Consider the following 16,398-nt stretch of genomic DNA (forward strand, 5'->3'; position numbering starts at 1 on the left):
TGGGCATGCCTCCAGTTTTCCCACCAGCTCCAGCTTCAACCTTCGTGCATTGAGCAGAAGGTCTGAAGAAATCTTAGCACATTCAGATGAATATGCTTAGGATTTTCCATATAAATGTGAACCCTCATTGTGCAGGGGAGGTTTCCAAGGGTCTTCAGCCAAACATAAACAATTCCCCACCCCCACCCCGCTTAACATGCAAAGATCTGAAGCATACAGCTAGTCTGGGATGGGGACAATTTGGGAAGAGTTAGCATGTTTGCTTGAGCCTGCCTGCCTGTGTTCTGCAAACATGCAGAGGTGAGTGTCTGATGAGGTCTACTGCTGAGCCAAATTACTTTTGCCAATGAATCTGACATTGTGCCACAGTTGCATTCAAATGAAAACAAACATTTTAGCTAATTTTTATAGTCCCTTCAACAGAGGTTTCCCAAGCAATATGGGAGCTAGCACGTCACCTTCTTGTTTTGCTGAGAGAATGACAGAAGCTCAAGATCATTTGGAAGAAGTCCAGTATCTCAACTTCTCTCACCACCAAGTGATTGTTTTTCAAATTGATCATTTTACATGGTTTTGTTTGTTTTGTGGGATTTTATGCATTGTGACTTGCCATTATTTTTATTTATTATAGTTTAATAATTATTTGTTGTAATTGTTAAGTGTAAACTGTTTAATTATTATTTGCTGACATTTAATTTTACTGTTTACTATTATATTCTAATGAATTATTGACTTTGCTTTACTTGATATAAGTTGTTTATGTTAAAGTTATGCTTTAATTATGATTTTTTTTGTATTGGATCAGATTATTATTAGGTGTGTGATCTTTGCTGTTTATTTTGTTGTTTTTTCAGCTTGTAAACTGCCTTGTGTATAGTAATATAGAAAGGCAGTATACAAATTAAAAGTGAAAATGAAATGAAAATGATGTGGGGCTTCCAATGTACTAGAGCAGTGTGGGAAGACGGCATGTTGCAATGCCTCCCATGTCATTGAGGTAATGTTGGAAAGAGTCCTAAGTCCAAAACCACTGGTTTTAAGAATAAATGTCCTTTTCACAGAGTGTCCTGAAGTATTGGAACTGTGTTTTGCAATATGCCTTTGTGTAAACGTTCAGCCTTGCTGAGCCAGAATTTGCTTAAAATTTGGAGTGTTGCTTGTATTTCATTGTATAGGAAACACACCAACAATGGCTAAATGAAACTGTGCTAGATAAAGGAACCAAGCAGATTCCTCACTGTGAATTAATTTGGGTTCTGGCAAACACAGATTTGGCACTGGGCATGCACAAAGATGAGCAACACTCCCATAATTCCATTACCATTTGGCCAGTGTCATGAATCCTATATTCAGGTATTGTAGCCAAATACCAACCTAGCTATCCTTTCCACAGATATAACACACTTCTCTGCTCTTCAGACTAGTTTGAGATATTAGAGTTAAAATGATATGCTGGTTACCCAATTGCTGTTGTTAAATGTCACTGCTCAGCTGCTCCTCCCTCTGCAATTGGCCTTTTAACATCAGAAAATAATGAAAATGTGCCCAGATCACCCCAAGGGCACGTCTCTAAAAGCTCAACTGTTAGTGAAAGTGGTACATTGATTTGGATTTCTGTTTTCAAGATGCTAGGAAACAAGATTATAGTCTTCATTTACCAAGAGAAAAACAGTGCAAGTAAATGCTACCTTCCCAGAAATAATGCTGCTAAATTATTTTTGGCCTTAAGTATTGGCTATTCCCTCAAGAACTATGCTATCAGTTTGGAATATTCACAATTTGGAAGCAATCAAGTCAAGTTTAGAAGTGAACAATCTCTTTAGAATAATACTTATATTCACAAAATATAAGTCTACTGTCAACATGGGAAATTTTCTAAGAAATTACAAGGTAAGCTCTAGCGAGTTAAGCCATGGTTGTGCATGAAAACTAACCACAAGCAGATTGTGCATGATATATTAATCCATATTTCCATGGAAATAGAGAGACAGAGTTGCACGGCAACACAGGAGAAAACTGGGTGAAGATACTCCCATGATTTTCAAATCTAACACCAGAAAATGTGAATAAAACCCAGAAATTGGTTCCTCCACAATTTTTCTGCATCAGCTGTGTGGCAATGGTGGATGGTTAGAACAAAGAGAGATGCCTTCTGGATCAGACCACAGGCCTTCCAAGTCCAGTGTCATGTTTGCCACATTGGCTAAGCAGATGCCTCTGGGAAGCCCTAAGCAGGTGATGACAACAGCACTCTCCTGTTCTTCCCCAACAATTTGGAGCACACTGCTTCTGAATGCAGAGGGAATGTATACCCATCTTGATTGGGAGACACTGATCCTCCATTGTCATCCATTTCCTTCCCCTCCACTCAGCCATCAATTCCCCTTCCGAAGCCATCACGGCATTTGTGGCAGCAAGTTTTATAAGCTGACTATGTGCAGTGTGAAGGATGCTATGCATTCTCTTGCCCGTTCTGGATTTCTCTCCAGGCAAATTCATTGGATAACTGTAGATCATTAGTGTTGTGAGAGAGGAAGAAAAACATCTCTCTAGCCACTTTCTCTACATCATGAATAATTTTATGAACTTCAGATTCAAGTAGATAGCTGTGTTGATCTGTCATAGCCATAATAAACATAATAAACAAATGCCAACAGTGCCCTTCAGCTCTCTATGTTGGACAAACAGGACAAACTTTATGCCAAAGGATAAATGGGCATAAATCTGACATCAGGAATCATAAAAAAGAGAAACCAATAGGAGAGCACTTCAATCTCCCATGACATTCTGTGCAGGATCTTAGAGTGGCTGTCTTATTGCAAAAGAATTTTAGAAATACACTTGAAAGAGAAGTTGCTGAATTACAACTCATTACCAAACTAAAAACTATGGAGAGACCTGGTCTGAACAGAGATATTGGATTCATGTCCCATTATACATACTAAAGCTAATTTTGGTAATCTATCCCTTTAAAAATCCCTTGCCCTTCCCTTTGAAACCAACTGCCATAGCAGTCACCAACAGTTATAAGGTTGAAGCAACCTCTGCTTCAGAGTATCTGATGAAGTGTGTATTACACACGAAAGCTCATACCTTAAAAGCTTATATTTAGTTGATCTTAAAGGTGCCACTGGAATTATTTATAAATATTTTTTCATCTTTCATCTTGTTTTATGAACTTCAACCATGTTCTCCTTTAATCACATTTTTCAGAACTAGAACATCTCAAATACCATAGGCTTCCCACATAGACCGTGTCCACAGGCTAAAGGGAGCACTGACAGAGATCAGCCTAATTTGTCCTCAAATATGTCATTAAAATGCTTACTTTTTGAGGCCTCCTGGATCCTTGTAAGATTAAGTCACCATCAAGGATGGAACTAGAGGTACTCACCCCTACAGGACCTAATCAAGCAGAATAACGTTGATTTTCATGGGTTACTTCCCCTCTGACCCTGCTCCTGGGCATTGACTTCTCTGTTTGTTCTACCACCTAAGTTAGGCATGGGGAATCTCAGATCCTCCAGATGTTGCTGGACTACAACTTCCACCATCCCTGACCATTGGCCATGCTGGCAGAGATGATGGGAGTTGGAGTCCAACAACATCTAGAGGTCTACAGGTTTCCCCCACCTATCAGACATAATCTTCTGTGTGACTCCCTGTGTGAAGATGCAGCAAAACTACCTGCCTTCAAATGTAGGATCTATGCATCAGTTGCTGTCATGGCTTGCCTCCATCAGGGTAAGAAGAAGCAAGCCCATATCAGTGACTCATTTAGAAACAAAGAGGTGGGATTCACTGAAGCTGGTCACTTTTCTTCTTGGACACTTAGCATACAAACCTTTTGGCATGTCAAAGTAAAGTGTGTTTCCTATTTTTATTTAGAAAAAGAAATGGGTGTCTCAGCTATCAGGATTTTGGGAAACAATGTTTAGGCCACATGATTCTGGGGTTAAGTAAATTTGACATTCATTTTCCCCTCAACCCCCCTCCTCACCCTATAAATGAAAAAATGAGGGAAGTAAACCCACTTAATTTCAATGGAATTGTTCATGCCAGTGCCTTTAGGCTCGCTCTGTGAATGTCCTCTCAGAAAGTAAGGCCTGAAATGTCTGCTGTTAATGGCCCATGGAATTTGATGGTGCCGATTTACAGCACGGTGAAGGCTCCCTTAACACCTTCAAATTAGAAGTGTCTGCAGGGAGAATAGTCACTTGTGTAGGTCCTGGTCTCTGTATTTCAATAAAATATGGATGCATTGGTTTGCTTTAATTAGTTATATTAATTTAATACACTTGACACAGAAGAAAAGGGACCAGATTCTGTAACTCTGATGTTTCATTACTTTGCACCGTGTCCACTGTTCATTTATTGCCAGTGCATGACTCAAGTCAAAAGAGCAGCAATTCAAATTCACTGAAATATGATCAACTATCTTGATTATTTTTATTAAATTGATTTAACTTTGATAGGTCATGTTGTGTGATTTCAGCCTTGTTCTTATCCCCTCCTGTACACTGTAAAGGCCTTTGGCTATATACAATAAATTGATTGATTAAACTGTGCATGTGCAAAATATTTTTTTTTTAATCTGTCCAATCTCCTAAACAATGCCAGGTCTGTGCATCCACCTTTCATACTGAACCACTTTGCTGGAATGGATGTGCCAGTAAAAAAGCTGAGGTGGAAGTAACAGCTTTGTATTTTGGGGCTTGCATCCTTTCACCTGTAGGGGAGCCTCCAAATGCTTCCTTCATCAAAGAGGAACATACAGAAATTGGGACATAGAAAGCTGCCTTATACTGAGTCAACCATTGGTCCATCTAGCTCAATATAGGCTGGCAGCAGCTCTGCAGGGCTTCAGGCAGCGTTCTCTCCTAGCCATCCCTTGAGATGCTGTTGATTGAACCTCGGTGGGCTTGCAAGCAAAGCAGATGCTTTACCACTGAACAAAGGCCTTGTCCAAGAAAACACTGAATTGCACTATGAGTTAGGAATGCAGGAAACTGAGTCAAGCCAGTGGTCCAAGGAGCTCAGTATCATCAACACTGACTGGCAGTTAATTGCTGGGGTTTCAGAGCAGAAGGACCTTTTTATAGTCACATTTCCATTTCAGTTCCTACAATTTTATGAGGATTTCATTTAGAAAAGTTAGGCAAAGGGCTCAGCCAGACTTGCCCTTGTCTCACTCTTTTCTCCCTGGGAAACCCAGTATTTACTGCTGAATTGGAGCGAACATCAATCGGGGTTTCTCCAGATTGATATTTGCTCTGATTTATCACTAAAGAGCAGGTTTTTCAGGGGAAAGCAGTGTGGGACAAGTGCAAAACTGCTCAGACTCTTGCTTTCTAGGCACGGGACAAGCACAAGTCTGGATAAGCCTTGTGTTAAAGGTTTGTAGGGGTTTAAATGACTCCCTTTATGCTAGAAAATAGAAACTCAGAAATGTTGCTTATATTTTCACTATAGGTCTTAAAGGGGAAGAAAGAAGCATGGGGGCTTCTGGGACAGGATATAGCCCAAATGATGTTCACTTTAGAAAATGGGATCGAAATCAGTCACTGCTCCTTACTTAAACTGCCATGTTCTATGTCATTTAATAGACTCTGATAAGCCGCATATTAGGAGCAATCAATCAATCATTCTTTTTTTATTCACAGTTTATACCGTTTACAATGATCAGACTAAAGTTACTTCCGTACTAGCTCTTTTATCTGGAACTCCCATTGCCGGTTCACTCACTTTTATGGGAAGTGCCGCAAAGAATATTATTATGGTGGCTCCACCTGCTCTATTACTTGTTATTCAGCCTAACCTGGTGATTAGTGATGAATTGCCCCTTTAGTCAGCTCCTGTCCTCAATTTCAGTATGTGTTAAATTACTGATTTCCTTTCAATGTTTCTATTGCTTTATAGAAAAATAATGCACTTTTTTCTATAAAAGAAAGAAGAAAAATGGAAGGCTATGAGCTAGAAATGTAGCACACCTGCAAAGAGAGAACTGAAGCTAACGAATTAAGGCTAATTCAACACTAATCTCCCTCAGCTGTACAGAACAGGAAGCAATTAGACGAGCTGAATATAGGCCAGAAATATGGAACCAGTGGCCTTCCAGATATTGGTGAATGCCAGCTCCCACCAGACACTGTCAGCAAGACCAATGGTTGGAGCTGATGGGATTTGTAGGCCAATAGCTGCTGAAAGGCTACAGGTTCTCCATCCCCGACTTAAAACAATAATCATTTTTATGAATGTTGGAGGCACCTTAGCTGAATGAGACTTGCTTGTGAGTGAATGTTACAGAAATAGCTTGGACATGGGGAAAGGCAAAGCTGGGTAATGAAGAGTTCTTATTGGTGCTATATAAAAGGTCTCTTTTATTTCCACCTTCAGATAATTGTGGAAAATCAATGCCCCGGCAGCACTAAAAGACACAGGGTAGAGGTCACCTAATTACCAGCAGAATTCCATAGGCACCAAGTGAAGGCATCTTTAAAAATAAATAAAATGAAAACCATTTCTACCAGCTCTGTAGCCTTGTTGTAACCCTTAGTATAGTACTATATAGTGCAAACATATTAGCAGTATGCAACCTTCTATCAACAACAACTTTAGATAGTAATTCCTATCCCTCCCATTTCTCCTCAATGGATAAAGTATCAGATTTCTGTTGCCCTGGAGCTGGTTTTGGGTCCCTTCATGATTTCCCCTTTGCAATGGACTTTACACAGGGAGTGGCCTGAAGTCTGTAACAGAAACTCCCTTCCCCTTGCTGGGTGTCTCTGGTTCCCTCCAAAGCTTGGTGGGAGCTAGCTGGACTCTTAGCCTTACCTGTGCAGCAAGTCCTAACTGTTATTCTGTTGATCTGCTATTCACAAATAAATAAAACTATTGAAGTTGTCCTGACTCCTGCTGCTTCCTGGCATTTAGGCAAGCCAACTGCAAGGTCTCCTCACTGTTCCCAAACCTACAAGAATACCACAGGCCAGTTGGGAGGATCAGAATGGAGTGGCAGGCAGTTGAGTACAGTTGGTTACCGGAGAGATGAGAGAGAATGCTCAGAAGAGGGAGGAGAAAAAACAGCAGTTAAGGAAGCCAGCTGATGGGGTCGGGGTGGGGTAGAAGTAGAGGGGTGAGAGTAGAAAAAAGGGGTGAGAGTAGAAAAAAGGCAGCCAAGAGTGGACATCAAAGGAAGACAGGGGGAAGAAACTGGGAAGACCCTGCCAATGAGTTAAGAAAGTAACCTGGCCTGAGGAGAGGGACAGTCCAACTTTCTGCATCTAGGATCTCTCTACATGTCTAGTACAATGGGTAGGTAATACAGTATGTGGTTCTCCAGAGGTTGTTGGACTCCAACTCCCATCAGACCCATCCACCTTGGCCAAAGGTCATGGATGATAGCAGCTGTAGTCAAACAGCACCTGGAGGTCAGCAAGTATTGTTCTTAGGTCATAATGAAAACTGAGTCTGTTGACCTATCCCCAAGCATGACCACATAATGTCACTAGTTGCTTAGATCAGGTGTGGAGAGTTTTGGCCCTTCAGATGTTGACAGGGGATGATGGAAGATGTAATTTAGTAACAGCTGGAGACCCAAAGGTTCCTCACACCTGCTTCAGGCCTTCCAGTGGTTGTCAAGTTCTGAGAGGTAACGGTAGGAATTTGGTCCCAATATGCTGGCAAGGTCTACTGGCACCTACCCTGTCTCCCTATGGTGGATGGAACCTGGCCATTTAATTTTATCACAGTCCCTCAGGGCACCCAATGCGGCATCATGCTAGGAAGTTCTGGGAACATTTAAATACTGGCTTTGCCAGATGCAAAAGAAGACAGGCCTCCTGCATGATTATGAGTTGTAATATAAACTACACCTGCTAAAATTTACCTTTTCTACAGAACTGTGAAAGGTATAGGAGCTCTGTCCTCTGTCCTCTCTGCCACCTTATTTCTCAGCTTGCCCATGAAGGACACCAGTAGGATGGCCCACTAGGTGACATTTTCACAAGAATCTCCTCATTAACATTGGAGCCAATCCTAGGGATAAGTTCAACTAGATGTTACATAATTGGGGATGGCATCTGTTTTCAGTAGCAGTCCAGTGTAATTTTGACCGCCACACTCGTATTCTCTTACATATATAGGACCATACTGTTAATTTCACCAGTCTCTTTCTGCTCGCTGTCACTGCTGCTTTGTATAGGTGCTCTGTCTTGTTCTGGAAGCAGTATTTTCCCCGTGAAAAATATCAGTGTGATAGAGCATTTGATCACCAGCTCCATTCACAGAGCCAGATCCTTGAAACTAAATTTGATGATAGATAAAAGTAATTACTGTGCAACATTGGCTGCACTATATTTAAGCCAGTGTTAAGCACTTTCTCTGTTTTCAGGGACTAGCAGAGTTTTGTAAGAACAAATAACCAAGACATGAGAAATACATTGTGGGGAAATGGGGAAGAAGCTCTCTAGATGGATAATGTGGATATTCAGTGACGACAGAAACCCCCTTCATAGATTACAAATGTTGGTGCATCTAGGGCTGGACCCTGGGGCCAAGGTCTAAAGTCCTGCAGCCAAAGGGTCTAATGAGAGTTGCAGCTTAGTTTTGAAAGAAGTAGAAAGTTGTGTGAAATATGGCGTTCAGTTAAAGTGATACAGTATTCTAAAATACCCAGCACTCTTATTAATTTAATGCTTTTTCTTTCTGTATTTCATTTGTATACCACATTTACATAGTACACCTATCTATCACTGAGTTCAACTGGCTCAGTAAACACTCAAGACAATTTTGAAAAACAAAACGGCAAGGTAGATAGATAGAAAGATGGGTAGATGGATATATAAATAAATAGATAAATATAAATAGTTGCTGCAACAATTTCAGACCAGTAAATTTAAAACCAGAAAAGGGGAAAGTTGGCACAAAGAACTAATGTACCAGGTATACATAGCCATTATAATTAAAATTAAAGGGCTTGGGAGAACAAAAAAGGTATTTTTACATGACAGTTAAAAGACTAAACAACGTCAGCGCCAAGCAAGACTCTCTGGTAGGGCCATTCCATAAATGGAGCAACACCACCCAAAAGCTCTTATCGAGTAGTTATCAACCTCAAATTATTAGGTGGGAGAACCTGAAGAAGCACCCCAGCCATCAATGAGGATTTCAAAGCCCTGACAGGTACCTATGGGACAAGACAACCCTTCAGATTATATGGCTGCAAGCTGTTTAGTGCTTTAAAGGTTAAAGACAGCACTTTGCATTGGTCCCAGAAACAAACAGATGACAGAACAATGTTGTAAATGTGATCATATTTACCAGTTATCTTAGGTTTATATACACGCCATTAACGTATATTGCTTCTACACTAGTTTAAGCGCTATGTCTTCCCCCTGAAAGATTCCAAGGAGTTCTGCTTTGAAACGTCTTTAGTCCCCACAGAACTACAGTTCCTAGGGTGGTTTTGGTGGCAAAAAAAGAATGCTGAAATCTGCAAATGTCGGTCAAATCTTCAATATTTCATTAATTCAAGAAGTGCTCCAATTCATTTCTAAGTCTTTACGAGTCTTTGCAATATCTTTATTCATGTGATATTTAACTCCTTTGTGCCAAACAACCCCCTATAATTCTGCCCAATCGTGTGAACAAACTTTTCCTTGGCCAAAACCAGGATGCAGATGGCCACCAACAAATCTGAAATCTCCAAGAATGATCTGTCTACTGAAACAATTACCTAATTCAATTGTGCACTAAACAAGCATGAACAAAAAACCTTTGCTGGAAGCGAGCAGCGGATGTTTTTAAGGAATTGCAGCGTAATAGCACAAGAATATGAAAAGGCAAATGGTTGTTCAATGATAATCCAAAAGAAAATAATTTTGCAAATGGAATTCCCTCAGTAGATGTTGTACATGTGTATTTATTAATATGCCCTGCCGTTACAGAATGCAGAACTTCCACCATGACCTCACTGGCCCAAACCAAGGCGTACATAGACTGAGCTGCTCGGATTAGCTCTGTACTTTTCTTCTCAGGTCTCTATGAATAAGGAGAATACTGGATGACTATTAAGAAATCACATATCTTCTCCACTCCCTCACAGAACCAGGTAACATCAACTACCCAATGGGAATTATCATGATGGCCTTTTATATCTTGCTATTGTTTACTTTTTAAAAAAAATGTGGTTTACTATTACTTGTAAGGCTTTGTATCCTGAAAGCCAAGATATAAATAATAGCAACAAGAATTACAGATAGGTAGATAGTTATAAAAAGCATCAAACAACACTTCACACAAGCTTTCCCTATATCCCTTTGGGGATTTGGTTTGTAACTAAAATATATGGTACTGCGGATAACGTAACAGATTTTATTTATGTAGCAAAATGTTTTGGCTTGTGCCTTTGTCAACCACTCTGATAAAAATGAAAGGTTGTCGTTTACAAGGCAGCACTTACAGAGCTTTGAGGATGGAATGTTTAGAAAGGCATCATTTGCCAAAGCTAAGTGATTTTGGTACCACCTGCCAGGTTGAAGCCATGTGATATTAATGTGCCCAGAAGTTCTCCGTCTTCACTAATGCTGTGGGATCAGTTGCCACCTCTGCTGCAGTTGTTGATAAGTGGTTCTCAGACCTGAAATGTTTTAGCATCTGGCTTCTCCACCTTTTTGTTCAAAATTGCAGATTTGTGGTTTCAAAACATGTGCTTAGTGGATATGACTTTCTGATTTCCCCCCCACTTGATATAGATTATACTGCAGGTGCAGTTGTGTTTGATGTAGTGTGTCCTATCCATCCTGGTGCTTTTGAAGGTACAGTGGTACCTCGGGTTACATACGCTTCAGGTTACAGACTCCTCTAACCCAGAAATAGTACCTCGGGTTAAGAACTTTGCTTCAGGATGAGAACAGAAATCGTGCTCCGGCGGCAGGAGGAGGCCCCATTAGCTAAAGTGGTGCTTCAGGTTAAGAACAGTTTCAGGTTAAGAACGGACCTCCAGAACGAATTGGAACTTAATTCATTCTGGAGGTCCGTTCTTAACCTAAAACTTTTGCCACATAAATACCTCAGTTTTGAAGGAGAGATACAACACTCTCTCTCTCACACACATGCATGTTTGAGGTGGAGTGTTCATTTCACCTTGAGTGAAAAAAATGCATAATTTGGCTGTGGCTGGGTTTGAGGTACCCGTAAAACATACCTTAGAGAAGAGATGAGTAAGGTATCTTATACCACCAGGCAACTTTTCTACTTTGGTTCAGGGAAAGAGTTTTGTGGTTTGTAGGCAAGCAGGAGAGTCCAAAAGCAGCACCATCTACTATGTTTACAAACCTGTGATGTTTTATATACCAAAGAGCAGGCCAGAGTCAGCATACTGCTTTTTGGACCAGATGGAAGACCACTGGTCTCCTGGCATTAACTGATCCTTGCTGTTGGTAGATGCAGTGCAGTAGAAAGCAAGCTAGTAGCTTGTTCCTTCAGCAAACTACTGCAGTGTTGTAGAGTAAGCAGGGCCGGTCCACCCATGAGGCAAGTGGAGGTGACTGCCTCAGGCAACAGGATCCACAGGGGCAGCAAATCCGGCCTCCAAGGAATGCATTTCCCACTGCTGCTGCTGACATGAATGGTATTCTGAACAAGCCAAATTTAACAGCAAACATCCCCATTAGATTTTCTCTTTCTTCCCTGTCCAGCTACTAAGAACAATTACCTCAGGGTAAGTCCACACAACATGGCTGTTTTACTGCTGAAGTGATGTTGCAAAATACAGCTTCATGGACACTGTGTGGATCTCTTCAGCATTAGAGCTTATTCAGACCTTTGAAAATCACGTTAATATTGGTATCTTCACTTCAGTCAGGAGTTTTCTGTAACAATGAGGGGTGTTCAAAACAGTTTAAGGCTTGTTCAGGTTTTCTGGCACTGGTCAAAAAATTTAGATCCTCATCCATCTCTCTGATGTTTCAAGGAAAATTTTTCTAGGTCTTTACAGAAAGGCTGGGGCCTTGGAGAGAAAGTGTATCGTATTTCTCACTTGAGCACAAAAAGAATTTCATGGTTATAAAAAGCAATCTTTTGAGTTCTCTCACTATGCAGCTTTCCTTTTCCAAAATATTCACAAGCTTGGTTTTCTTTCACAAATATTGTTCTCTGGTGATTAGAACATTCCAGACTCCAAACAGCTGGCTTTCTGCTGCATTTCTGAGGTGGCAGTTCTGAGGAGATGCCTCAGTGTTGCAAACCGTGTGGAGAGGAGAATATTTTATCACTTTTGTGATTTTCTTTTGGTTTTGTTTCCCTGATAAAAAGGCTGTTACACAGAAGTGTTGTTATTTTTGTTCAAAATAGGCAGAGTTCTCCTCTTCAATTGTCATCATTTGTTGGTGTTTTGTTAAAGAAGACTCTTAAACACATTAGCCCTGGTTCCCCCTTTATTAGCATCCATCACTGTAACTCCATTAGCATTAATAGGGTCATCCTGTATTGTGAAAGAAAACCAAGCTTGTGAATACTAGAATTGATGGTAAACATGCCACTCCAAGCAGAATGGATTTTTAAAAATTGATAGAAGGCCAGGGGGGTAGGAGGCTTTTTTCAGTGGGATCGTGCCATGTGGAAAGTTTATCCTTTCCCTCCCAATTAAAATGGTGTGCGTGTTCAGGCATACACACACCACACACAGCCATCCATACATCCTTATTAAGAGCACCAGCCTAGTAATATAAGGACAAATTCACAAACAGCTTAATCACATAGGTAGAAGTGGGTCAGAGCAAATGTCTACTCACATCTTTCCAAACTATTCCGAGAACCTGGAATGTGAACTGGATTCCATATAATGAAAAGATTTCAAGGGAAGTTCTCTAAATTAGTGTGAGTTACCCGTAACTAGGGGAGGAGGAATGGGGAACAGCATATTAGATTCACATGGGGATGAGAACTAGGGCAATAGCCACTGATTTTAAAGCAACAGTAACCATATTTAAACAATTGTGAAACTAAGCACTGTTAGATAACCAATCTGCAATATATTATATCTTCCTGCTGTTGTTTTAAATAAGCTTTAATAAATCACAACACACTTGTTGGAAGCAAGTCTCTGTTCATCCCATGTCTGTATCCCACTACTCTTACTTTAGGAGAGTGGATGCTGCCCCATCATGAAATTTAACAGTATTAGAGGAAAAGAAACAAAACAACAACAACAAGCATGTGAGGAAGGAGGGAACAGTGTTGGAAGAATCCATCCAAAGACTGGGCTGGAGGCAGACTTAGGATGTGATTTCTCCAACATGACCCTGCCCTCTCCCAGATGGTTTAACATGATGTTACCAGGTGAGCTGAAATCTTGGGGAAGCTTTAACTATACCACACCCATAATTTCAGTCAGTTTCAGTGAATCCATGGGGTTTGCAAAACTTAGTTTGTTTTGTACATAGGTTTGTTTTAGCACCAGCATGTGAGCATAAGGTGGACAAACAACTATAAATAAGAGTGTGGGATAAAATGAAATACCTACTATTGTGCTGCCAGCACATCACAAACCATGGTGTTAACTCATGTCACATTTACAGAAACATAGTTCAGGGATTGGAGACAGCACAAACATTTTGGACCAGCACGTAAAGCCTTTTATCTGCCTTGATGCAAGCCTGCTAATACATTTCCCAACTGAGGCTCTGCTTCGTAAATCACTTAAGACATAGTCCTTATCTGAGTGATCCTAAGGTTATCCTATTTCCCTTTGAAATGCAGAAGCTGAGTGAAATCTTTTCCGCAGCTTTAAGACTATTTGCTGATTGATTCTATAATCTTGACGCTTAGCGTTGTCTAAATGTAAGAGACTCTTTACCACCAAAGATTGCCCCATGAATTCCAGCAAGCATAAGGCTAGACATTTACAAAAAATTAAAAAGGCAGTTCTGAGAGAATGATTGAAAGATGGGTAAGATGTTAGGTAAGCCAGAACTATATTGCATTCATTGCAAAAATCCATATTCCACCCATCTATCAAAAAGTACTCCAGGAGCTCATAGCATCACATGCAAAAATGTAAACACAATGAAAACAATTAGATGCTCATGTGCAGGCCTCAGATAAGAGCCCTGTGGGAATGAATGAATGAAAGTAAAGTGAACATTTGTGCCTCATACATAATTGCAAAGATGTTTGTTAATTGTTGGAACATAGTCACACATAGGCTTGACACTATAAAATTTGATCTGAAAGAAGAATAGGCTCGGGTCCCATACCTATCCAAGGTTCTTACAGGATTGTCATACTGCTGGAATTTCCTGGACATATCCGGAATACAGCAGTCAGAAGCAGTGTCCAGGCAGAAATCACAAAAAATGTCCAAGAAAACCCAGACGTACGGCAACCCATGTCAGCAATGTCGTTTTTGGCTATTTTCCTTATAAATAGTTCAACAACTTTTCACTGTTAGAAATATGGCAACCCTAATATGGGAATTAGGAATGAATGAATGAATGAATGAATGAATAAATAAATATAAATGTTAGTACAGTGGTACCTCGATTTAAGTACTTAATTCGTTCCAGAGGTCCGTTCTTAACCTGAAACTGTTCTTAACGTGAAGCACCACTTTAGCTAATGGGGCCTCCTGCTGCCGCTGCGCCGCCGGAGCACAATTTCTGTCCTCATCCTGAAGCAAAGTTCTTAACCCGAGGTACTATTTCTGGGTTAGTGGAGTCTGTAACCTGAAGTGTATGTAACCTGAAGCGTATGTAACCCAAGGTACCACTGTACTTTCCACAGGAGTGCCACATTTGCAGTTCAAAACATTTTAAAAATAAATGTTGTGGGGAAGTCTACCCAGAAGAGCTTTGACTAGTGCCCTAGAGGACATGCCCTAATTTCGTTATAACCAGTAAGTATTGTGCCAACCCACTACAATGGTGAGATGTGGAGTTGCAGGCTGATCCATGCCAGGTGGCAACAGAAGCACTATCCCCTTTCAAATTTACGGCAACAAACAATTAAAAAGTGGGTCCCCAAGTGCACATTTGGACTAAAGGTGGCCCCAAATCAGAAAACCACTGCTCTACACTGACTCACAGTAGCTCTCCAGGGTTTCAGACAGGGGTCTTTTCCAGTTTTCTGTGGAGATGCCAGGTATGGAAACTGGGACCTTTTTCTGGTATGCTCTACAACTGGAATGCTCTACAGCTGGCATCAACAGAAATGAATGAGAGCATTGAATGCTGACTGGATGCACTTCAAAGTATGTAATGTTTATAGATACTTAATGGTTAAATGCTGGATAAAATATCTTTTTTAAAAAAGAAAACATGGTGATTTGGGGAAGAACTATTGCCTAATACAATGCTATGACAATTTCTCAAACATACACCCAAATGTATATTGCTTACAAGACTGGGGTTTAGAAGAATAAATAAGCCACACCAACACCTGATATTACAAAATTTAGAAGGCAGGTTTTTTTTAATAAAAAATAAATCTACATATTGTGTATGTAGAATTTTTCTACCCATGCTGATGTATTGTTATAGCAGTTGTTTACAGTATGCTACTGTTTGATTTTTCGCCTAAGGTTTGATCAATAGAAGCATGTGCATGCAGGGAATACACGATAGAGTGCAGAATGCGAGAAGTGTAGCTAAGCATCTTAATGTTCAGGTTCATTTCATTTTATAGAAGGAATGTAGGTTCTGGATTTCCACAGTCCACTGGCTATTACTCTGCTCATACTTGTTTGTAGCCCTTAACTGTAGAATTACTCTGATCCCCCTTTAATTTCCTTGACAGCCCCAATGTGTTAAATGGTTGAGTGTTCTGATTTTCAAAGCAATTTTTTTGAAAGATCAGCCTGCAATGAAGAATAAATGAAACCACTTTACTCAGAAATGCCTCTGTTTGGTTGCAGTTTCACATCTGAGTTTTAGCTTCAAGCAAATAAATACAGTGGTGCCTCGCATGACGAAATTAATCCGTTCCGCGGTCTCTTCGTCTAGCGGTTTTTTCGTCTTGCGAAGCAACCCTATTAGCAGCTTAGCGGTTTAGCGGCTATTAAAGGGTTAGCGGCTTAGCGGCTAAAAGGCTATTAGCGGCTTAGCGGCTTAGAAAGGGGGGGCGAAAAAAATCGCAAGACTCGCAAGACTTTTTCGTTTTGCGAAGCAAGCCCATAGGGAAATTCGTCTTGCGAAGTGCATCGAAAAACGGAAAACCCTTTCGTCTAGCGGGTTTTTCGTCTTGCGAGGCATTCGTCTTGCAGGGCACCACTGTACATTTTGCTGTACTGGGACATATTTTTCTTTTAAGCATTGAAACTCTGTTGTTTCTTGGGCACTGCAGAAGAATAAATGAAAACACAGTGCTCCACATAAGAAATCCAGGCAATGTTAATATCCT

At 40.5% G+C, this 16,398-nt stretch overlaps 1 protein-coding gene and 1 long non-coding RNA gene across 5 annotated transcripts in view; one reads left to right on the forward strand and one right to left on the reverse strand.

The window, feature by feature from the left end:
* Positions 1-6,957, reverse strand: part of LOC309532295 (uncharacterized protein) — a 472,441-nt gene extending 465,484 nt beyond the window's left edge. For 2 of the 3 annotated variants that reach the window (XR_014219695.1, XR_014219696.1), the window contains exon 1: positions 6,835-6,957. The gene's annotated coding sequence lies outside the window, so the exon portion shown is untranslated. Of the gene's footprint in view, positions 1-3,328; positions 3,406-6,834 lie in introns of all 3 variants that reach the window. The other variant, XR_014219697.1, reaches the window with a different exon arrangement.
* A 136-nt stretch (positions 6,958-7,093) lies between these two features.
* On the forward strand, positions 7,094-15,649 carry LOC309532306. 2 transcript variants are annotated; one of them, XR_014219725.1, is made up of 3 exons: positions 7,094-7,314; positions 9,948-10,111; positions 15,581-15,649. It is a non-coding gene; the product is annotated as an uncharacterized lncRNA (long non-coding RNA). The 2 variants fall into 2 exon arrangements; XR_014219726.1 differs by lacking the exon at positions 7,094-7,314 and adding an exon at positions 7,516-7,651.
* The last annotated feature ends 749 nt before the right edge of the window (positions 15,650-16,398 follow it).

This window comes from Podarcis vaucheri, assembly GCF_965113315.1.
Source record: "Podarcis vaucheri genome assembly, chromosome: 5".
In the NCBI taxonomy this organism is placed as follows: domain Eukaryota; kingdom Metazoa; phylum Chordata; class Lepidosauria; order Squamata; family Lacertidae; genus Podarcis; species Podarcis vaucheri.